Consider the following 10,000-nt stretch of genomic DNA (forward strand, 5'->3'; position numbering starts at 1 on the left):
AATGAACATGCCAGAAACAGAGTTACATCTTGTTATTCTCAGAAACTGAGCCACAGAAGAAATGTGGCTGGCCACGGAGGACTAGTGGTTTTCAGTCAAGGCCAAACTGAAAGAACTTTGGGGCATGGCACAGGCAACATTAAACCTTGATAAAGATACAATAGTCTTTGTATCACCTAACCCTGAAACATTACTGCCTCATCTTCTGTACCACTATAGCATCAGGTAGGAATGCTGAAGTGAAATGCCACATTACAAGAGGAGAGGGAGTATGTATTTTTTGTTTTGTTTTTGTTATAACTGTTAAATATGGAAGTCAGTACTGGTAACATAAATTATGCATAGAATGTTGATATGTGTTTTGTTAATAAATTAATGCATAATATGTTGGTATGTGCTCTGTGAGATGGTAGAGTGTCATAACCTCCTGTGACACAACTTAGGTAAACAAAAGTACGACTGTCATGCTTCTACCTAAAACAGTACAGGAGATCACATGCAGACATACACAGAAATCAAATAACCTTTTACTATGTATGTATTTACTACTTCTACCTAAAACAGTACAGGAGATCCCATGCAGACATACACAGAAATCAAATAACCTTTTACTATGTGTGTATTTACTACTTCTACCTAAAACAGTACAGGAGATCCCATGCAGACATACACAGAAATCAAATAACCTTTTACTATGTGTGTATTTACCTGCTGTGTGTGTGTGGACACAGAGACACATATACGCACACGGGTAGCATACCCCTCATCTTCTTAGTGCAACCAATCTGTCCAAAGCCTAAAATAATGGGGGCACAAAGGCCCACAAACAGGTACAGATTTTAAATGTTGCTCTTATAAACTTAGAAAGTTGTTAAAATAACAAGATATGTGTTAAAATGCATTTTCTGAAGGCTATGAAGTTTGAAACTCAAATGTATGTCATTATTTAGTGACTTCATTCCTCAGTGATTTGCCAGAAATCTACAAATTTTAATAAGAAATAGACCAAAAATATGAGGGAAAAATCTGACCATTCTGTGAAAATCTGGGCAGTTGAGAGGTATGATGTGTAGACACAAAGTATGTATACACAGACACACTCATGGGAACATGCTGCTATGTGTATATACACACACACACACACACACACACACACACACACACACACACACACACACACACACAAACAAGGAAGCGCACAACTACAGGTATATACATACAAACAAAACACAAAAGCACATATGCATACATGGGTGCAAAAAACTTACACGCGCACACGCGCACACACACACACACACACACACACACACACACACACACACACACACACACACACACACATAAACACACGCATATGACAGCAGTACTTTCTATGAAAAAAGAAGCTTGTCGACATCTGGTACAGCCAGTTGAACTAATTTAATGAGTCATTTTTCGCACTGTAGTGTGATCTCGGAGTTGGTATATATAATTTTTAGTGGGTGTGGGGGTGCAGGGAGGCTTGTCCTCCCCTGCAAAAAAAGTGTTAATTTTTGTTTTTTGATCATTGTAAAATCGATTAATTGTCATTTCAGTGGAAGCTATGCTTCCATCCATGTATATATATATATATATATATATATATATATATGTGTGTGTGTGTGTCTGTGTGTGTGTATACACACACACACACACACACACACACACACACACACACACACACACAGCACACGCACACACACACACACACAAATTTTCACTCAAAATACTAAACTAATGATGGTCAAATGACAAAAATCCCAATGACAGTTCAGAAGACAGAAAATCAAACAAAACTGAGCAAAACAAAAATAAGGATTTATTTCAAATATACACTTAAAATGGGAAGTAAATAACTTCATACTTGTGGGATGCTAACCCTCCCCTGCACTTACAGCTCCTTGCTTTGATATTTTGACTCAAAGGTCACACTTCTCTAATCTTCTTTCACTTGCAGTATATTTTCCTTTCTTTCACTTGCAGTATATTTTCCTTTCTTTCACTTGCAGTATATTTTCCTTTTTTTCACTTGCAGTATATTTTCCTTTCTTTCACTTGCAGTATATTTTCCTTTTTTTCACATGCAGTATATTTTCCTTTCTTTCACTTGCAGTATATTTTCCTTTCTTTCACTTGCTGTATATTTTCCTTTCTTTCACTTGCAATATATTTTCCTTTCTTTCACTTGCAGTATATTTTCCTTTTTTTCACTTGCAGTATATTTTTCTTTCTTTCACTTGCAGTATATTTTCCTTTCTTTCACTTGCTGCATATTTTTCTTTCTTTCACTTGCAGTTTATTTCCCTCTCTTTCACTTGCTGTATATTTCCTTTCTTTCACTTGCAGTATATTTTTCTTTCTTTCACTTGCAGTATATTTTCCTTTCTTTCACTTGCAGTATATTTTTCTTTTTTTCACTTGCAGTATATTTTCCTTTCTTTCACTTGCAGTATATTTTCCTTTTTTTCACTTGCAGTATATTTTCCTTTCTTTCACTTGCAGTATATTTTTCTTTCTTTCACTTGCAGTATATTTTTTCTTTCTTTCACTTGCAGTATATTTTCCTTTCTTTCACTTGCAGTATATTTTTCTTTCTTTCACTTGCAGTATATTTTCCTTTCTTTCACTTGCAGTATATTTTCCTTTTTTTCACTTGTATATTTTTCTTTCTTTCACTTGCAGTATATTTTTCTTTCTTTCACTTGCAGTTTATTTTTCTTTTTTTTCACTTGCAGTATATTTTTCTTTCTTTCACTTGCAGTATATTTTCCTTTCTTTCACTTGCAGTATAATTTCTTTTTTTCACTTGCAGTATATTTTTCTTTCTTTCACTTGCAGTATATTTTCCTTTCTTTCACTTGCAGTATATTTTTCTTTCTTTCACTTGCAGTATATTTTCCTTTCTTTCACTTGCAGTATATTTTTCTTTTTTTCACTTGCAGTATATTTTCCTTTCTTTCACTTGCAGTATATTTTTCTTTCTTTCACTTGCAGTATATTTTCCTTTTTTTCACTTGCAGTATATTTTCCTTTCTTTCACTTGCAGTATATTTTCCTTTCTTTCACTTGCAGTATATTTTTCTTTCTTTCACTTGCAGTATATTTTCCTTTCTTTCACTTGCAGTATATTTTCCCTTTTTTCACTTGTAGTATATTTTTCTTTCTTTCACTTGCAGTATATTTTTCTTTCTTTCACTTGCAGTTTATTTTTCTTTCTTTCACTTGCAGTTTATTTTCCTTTCTTTCACTTGCAGTATATTTTTCTTTCTTTCACTTGCAGTATATTTTCCTTTCTTTCACTTGCTGTATATTTTACTTTCTTTCACTTGCAGTATATATTTTTTTCTTTCACTTGCAGTATATTTTCCTTTCTTTCACTTGCAGTATAATTTCTTTCTTTCACTTGCAGTATATTTTCCTTTCTTTCACTTGCAGTATATTTTTCTTTGACTTGCAGTTTATTTTCCTTTCTATCACTTGCAGTTTATTTTCCTTTCTTTCACTTGCAGTATATTTTTCTTTCTTTCACTTGCAGTATATTTTCCTTTCTTTCACTTGCTGTATATTTTACTTTCTTTCACTTGCAGTATATTTTTCTTTTTTCACTTGCAGTATATATTTTTTTCTTTCACTTGCAGTATATTTTCCTTTCTTTCACTTGCAGTATAATTTCTTTCTTTCACTTGCAGTATATTTTCCTTTCTTTCACTTGCAATATATTTTTCTTTCACTTGCAGTTTATTTTCCTTTCTATCACTTGCAGTATATTTTTCTTTCTTTCACTTGCAGTTTATTTTCCTTTCTTTCACTTGCAGTATATTTTTCTTTCTTTCACTTGCAGTATATTTTCCTTTTTTTCACTTGCAGTATATTTTCCTTTTTTTCACTTGCAGTATATTTTTCTTTCTTTCACTTGCAGTACATTTTTCTTTCTTTCACTTGCGGTTTATTTTTTCTTTCTTTCACTTGCAGTTTATTTTCCTTTCTTTCACTTGCAGTATATTTTTCTTTCTTTCACTTGCAGTATATTTTCCTTTCTTTCACTTGCAGTATAGTTTTCTTTCTTTCACTTGCAGTATATTTTCCTTTCTTTCACTTGCAGTATATTTTTCTTTCTTTCACTTGCAGTATATTTTCCTTTCTTTCACTTGCTGTATATTTTCCTTTCTTTCACTTGCAGTTTATTTTCCTTTCTTTCACTTGCAGTATATTTTCCTTTCTTTCACTTGCAGTATATTTTTCTTTCTTTCACTTGCAGTATATTTTCCTTTCTTTCACTTGCAGTATATTTTCCTTTCTTTCACTTGCAGTATATTTTCCTTTCTTTCACTTGCAGTATATTTTTCTTTCTTTCACTTGCAGTATATTTTCCTTTCTTTCATTTGCAGTATATTTTTCTTTCTTTCACTTGCAGTATATTTTCCTTTCTTTCACTTGCAGTATATTTTCCTTTTTTTCACTTGCAGTATATTTTCCTTTATTTCACTTGCTGTATATTTTCCTTTCTTTCACTTGCAGTATATTTTTCTTTCTTTCACTTGCAGTATATTTTCCTTTCTTTCACTTGCAGTATATTTTTCTTTCTTTCACTTGCAGTATATTTTCCTTTCTTTCACTTGCAGTATATTTTTCTTTCTTTCACTTGCAGTATATTTTCCTTTCTTTCACTTGCTGTATATTTTCCTTTCTTTCACTTGCAGTTTATTTTCCTTTCTTTCACTTGCAGTATATTTTCCTTTCTTTCACTTGCAGTATATTTTTCTTTCTTTCACTTGCAGTATATTTTCCTTTCTTTCACTTGCAGTATATTTTCTTTCTTTCACTTGCAGTATATTTTTCTTTCTTTCACTTGCAGTATATTTTGTTTCTTTCACTTGCAGTATATTTTCCTTTCTTTCCTTGCAGTATATTTTTCTTTCTTTCACTTGCAGTATATTTTCCTTTCTTTCACTTGCAGTATATTTTTCTTTCTTTCACTTGCAGTATATTTTCCTTTCTTTCACTTGCAGTATATTTTTCTTTCTTTCACTTGCAGTATATTTTCCTTTCTTTCACTTGCAGTATATTTTTCTTTCTTTCAATTGCAGTATATTTTCCTTTCTTTCACTTGCAGTATATTTTCCTTTCTTTCACTTGCTGTATATTTTCCTTTCTTTCACTTGCAGTATATTTTTCTTTCTTTCACTTGCTGTATATTTTCCTTTTTTTCACTTGTAGTATATTTTTCTTTCTTTCACTTGCGGTATATTTTTCTTTCTTTCACTTGCAGTTTATTTTTCTTTCTTTCACTTGCAGTTTATTTTCCTTTCTTTCACTTGCAGTATATTTTTCTTTCTTTCACTTGCAGTATATTTTCCTTTCTTTCACTTGCTGTATATTTTCCTTTCTTTCACTTGCAGTATATTTTTCTTTTTTCACTTGCAGTATATTTTTCTTTCTTTCACTTGCAGTATATTTTCCTTTCTTTCACTTGCAGTATAATTTCTTTCTTTCACTTGCAGTATATTTTCCTTTCTTTCACTTGCAGTATATTTTTATTTCTTTCACTTGCAGTATATTTTCCTTTCTTTCACTTGCAGTATATTTTCCTGTCTTTCACTTGCAGTATATTTTTCTTTCTTTCACTTGCAGTATATTTTCCTTTCTTTCACTTGCTGTATATTTTCCTTTCTTTCACTTGCAGTATATTTTCCTTTTTTTCACTTGCTGTATATTTTCCTTTCTTTCACTTGCAGTATATTTTCCTTTTTTTCACATGTAGTATATTTTTCTTTCTTTCACTTGCAGTATATTTTCCTTTCTTTCACTTGCTGTACATTTTCCTTTCTTTCACTTGCAGTATATTTTTCTTTCTTTCACTTGTAGTATATTTTTCTTTCTTTCACTTGCAGTATATTTTCCTTTCTTTCACTTGCAGTATATTTTTCTTTCTTTCACTTGCAGTTTATTTTCCTTTCTTTCACTTGCAGTATATTTTTCTTTCTTTCACTTGCAGTTTATTTTCCTTTCTTTCACTTGCAGTATATTTTTCTTTCTTTCACTTGCAGTATATTTTCCTTTTTTTCACTTGCAGGATATTTTCCTTTCTTTCACTTGCAGTATATTTTTCTTTCACTTGTAGCATATTTTCCTTTCTTTCACTTGCAGTATATTTTCCTTTCTTTCACTTGCAGTATATTTTTCTTTCTTTCACTTGCAGTTTATTTTTCTTTCTTTCACTTGCAGTTTATTTTCCTTTCTTTCACTTGGAGTATATTTTTCTTTCTTTCACTTGCAGTATATTTTCCTTTCTTTCTCTTGCAGTATATTTTTCTTTCTTTCACTTGCAGTATATTTTCCTTTCTTTCACTTGCAGTATATTTTCCTTTCTTTCACTTGCTGTATATTTTCCTTTCTTTCACTTGCAGTATATTTTTCTTTCTTTCACTTGCAGTATATTTTCCTTTCTTTCACTTGCAGTATATTTTCCTTTCTTTCACTTGCAGTATATTTTTCTTTCTTTCACTTGCAGTATATTTTCCTTTCTTTCACTTGCAGTATATTTTCCTTTCTTTCACTTGCAGTATATTTTTCTTTCTATCATTTGCAGTATATTTTCCTTTCTTTCACTTGCAGTATATTTTTCTTTCTTTCACTTGCAGTATATTTTCCTTTCTTTCACTTGCTGTATATTTTCCTTTCTTTCACTTGCTGTATATTTTCCTTTCTTTCACTTGCAGTATATTTTCCTTTCTTTCACTTGCAGTATATTTTTCTTTCTTTCACTTGCAGTATATTTTCCTTTCTTTCACTTGCAGTTTATTTTCCTTTCTTTCACTTGCAGTATATTTTCCTTTTTTTTAACTTGCAGTATATTTTCCTTTCTTTCACTTGCTGTATATTTTCCTTTCTTTCACTTGCTGTATATTTTCCTTTCTTTCACTTGCAGTATATTTTTCTTTCTTTCACTTGCTGTATATTTTCCTTTCTTTCACTTGCAGTATATTTTTCTTTCTTTCACTTGCAGTATATTTTCCTTTCTTTCACTTGCAGTATATTTTTATTTCTTTCACTTGCAGTATATTTTTCTTACTTTCACTTGCAGTATATTTTCCTTTTTTTCACTTGCAGTATATTTTCCTTTCTTTCACTTGCAGTATATTTTTCTTTCTTTCACTTGCAGTATATTTTCCTTTCTTTCACTTGCAGTATATTTTCCTTTCTTTCTTCAAGGCTGTGCATCCTTAGAGTTAGAATATAAAAGTGGTTGAGTGTGTTGAGGGGAGCCCCCACATGAAGGCTTCAGTAGGGTTTTCTCACTGCAGAATAATATATATTGTTTTTAAATTACGAAAACCGTTAACATGTTGAATGAAAACCTTTTAGAAGCCTCATATTGTTTTGACTCAGGCAGCAGTATTCTTGTTTCATTTACATTATGAGGTGCAGGGTATAGCTCAGTGGTAGAGCATCTGACTGCAAATCAAGATATTCCTCAGTCCAAATCCTGGTGCCTTCTGGTGGGGTGGTTATATGGGGTTTTCCACATAGTCTAGTCATTAGGATTCCCGGTTTTCATCCAGATAGTACAGGTTTTGCTCCTAGTATGGGAACAGACCTCATTTTAGCACAGAGAATTAGTACACTGAGCTGTTAACAAGCACCTTCCTGTGGTACAGGGTTTGAGTCCCTCAGTCTTCATTTGCCTACTTTGTTCTTAACCAAGCAGAGCTTTGGGACAATTAGGAATTTGGGCTCCTTAATGGTCTCTTGGACTGTATGCCTGTTATTTACCTATGACCCTATTTTCTTTTGTTAAAAAATATAAGCTTACTGGACATAGATGTTCCTTATTAGGAGCAACCCAGGAGCACTGGCTGATTAAGTGACTTGTTTCATAGTCATGGAGTTTGCAAGAGAAAAACTGAGGCAATTTAGCCCAGTACTACATGGCAAAAATGTCTTACAAGCTTGTAGCCGTAATCTTCTGAGCTTAAGTACCAGGCTATAACATTCTTATTTATTGAATTAAGTATTGATAAACAATACTTCTGACATGTTTGTTAACCATTGCATTGAACCGAATAGCTTCCATGGTCCCAGGATAGTAAGTGCATCCTTCAGAAGCAAGATGAGCTGTCTTAATGTTAATGTAGATGAACTACAAAAGGCTACACTTAATAGTACAGATGTGACTATTTTATATATAGTTCAGTCTTTTTCTTCTCTGCTGTAGTCTAACTAAATACAGCTTTTGTGTTTTGTGATTCTTTCATCAGTATTGTGGCATTCAAATTGTTGGTATTATCAATCACACAAACACACACACACACACACACACACACACACACACACACACACACACACACACACACACACACACACACACAAGATCCATGTTCATAAGTTCATGGGTGTGTACTAGGCTAATGGCCCTGGAGCCTATATAAGCCTAGCCCAAGAAGATTCCCTGGCATCATGCCGCCCAAAGTTAGTTCCCAGCGCCCCTGTCAAGCAAGACCACTGAAGTCATGTAGTCTCAATATATCAGCTTACTTATATATACATATAAATGCACACACACACAAGCACATACACCCCAATATCTGTGTGCATATGCACCTATATATATGTGTGTGTGTGTGTGTGTGTGTGTGTGTGTGTGTGTGTGTGTGTGTGTGTGTGTGTGCGCGCATGTGCACATATGCACCTATGTATGTATGTGTATATCCAATTAAGTAAAGAATGGTCAAAAAGTTTAATGAGCAAGATTTAAACATTGGCCATTCATTATAGTGAGAACACACCAGAGAGACACACAGTACATCGAAGAAGGAAACTAATTTCCTTTTCTGGTGTACAGCCGACAACCCTACCACATATTCAGCTTAAATGTGTCTGAACAGTGGTAGTATTATGGAAAAGGGCATTTTAAAGGTAAGCTACACTTTAGGGTTAGGGTTAGCACACATTATTAAGGTGGGCAGGGGGTGAAGCTTACCCTAATCCTACCGCTGCCCCTAACCCTGATGTGCAGCTTCCTTTACAAATATAATACTACCAGCACATAAGACAGCCTGGACACTATAAATGAATATGGACCTATATGTCTGCATATATATATATATATATATATATATATATATATATATATATATATATATATACGCGCACACACACACACACACACACACACACACACACACACACACACACACACACACACACACACACACATATATATATATATATATATATATATATATATATATATATATATACACACTGAAAAAACTCTTTAAAATTCAACGAAGAACTGAAATCATATCCAAAAACTTGTAAAATCAGAGTTATCCAATAGCAATGTTGAAAAAACACACTGAGAGCCAGTAATTAGTGCTTTCATCCAATTTAATATGTTGGACTTCTTCAGAATAACATACAATTACAATACAATACTGTATATATAACCAAAGTAATGGTGAAATGACAAGTCATACTGTAGACCAATTAGGAAATATAACTCATGAATTATGTAATAAGAATCCTGTTGAAGCAAGACATTCCACTAACTGAATTATGTATAATGTATTTAGAACCCTGTTCAAAAGTAAACAAAGCCTACCACTAGTAAATGTGTAGTTAGTTGTGCCATTTCAAAAACATTTAATGTTTAAACTTTCATTTAGTCCAGGTGGGGCATTAGCATTTAACCTTAGTTGCCATCTTAATTCTTTAACCTCCAATAAAGTATTTCTATCCCCAAAAAACATATGAACATAATCAAGCACAATGAATTTAAATCCTGTAGACAAAGGACATATATGACAGTGTTTAGCTAGGGCATTACTAAAATCACATTTTCTTATAGCCGCACAATGCTCCCTGATTCTTGTAGACAGCTTGCGTATTGTTTTACCAATATAAAATGCTGAACACAATGTGCAGATAGCTGCATAAACAACATTGTCTGAATTGCAGTCAAAATATGTAGTATAATGTA

General features: G+C 32.7%; 1 protein-coding gene across 1 annotated transcript in view; it reads right to left on the reverse strand.

The window, feature by feature from the left end:
• The window catches only part of GNB3 (G protein subunit beta 3), a 549,058-nt gene that overhangs the window by 322,556 nt on the left and 216,502 nt on the right, over positions 1-10,000 (reverse strand). The gene's annotated exons all lie outside the window — the stretch shown is intronic.

This window comes from Protopterus annectens, chromosome 8.part0 (assembly GCF_019279795.1).
Source record: "Protopterus annectens isolate FY-2018-M chromosome 8.part0, PAN1.0, whole genome shotgun sequence".
Lineage (NCBI taxonomy): Eukaryota > Metazoa > Chordata > Ceratodontiformes > Protopteridae > Protopterus > Protopterus annectens.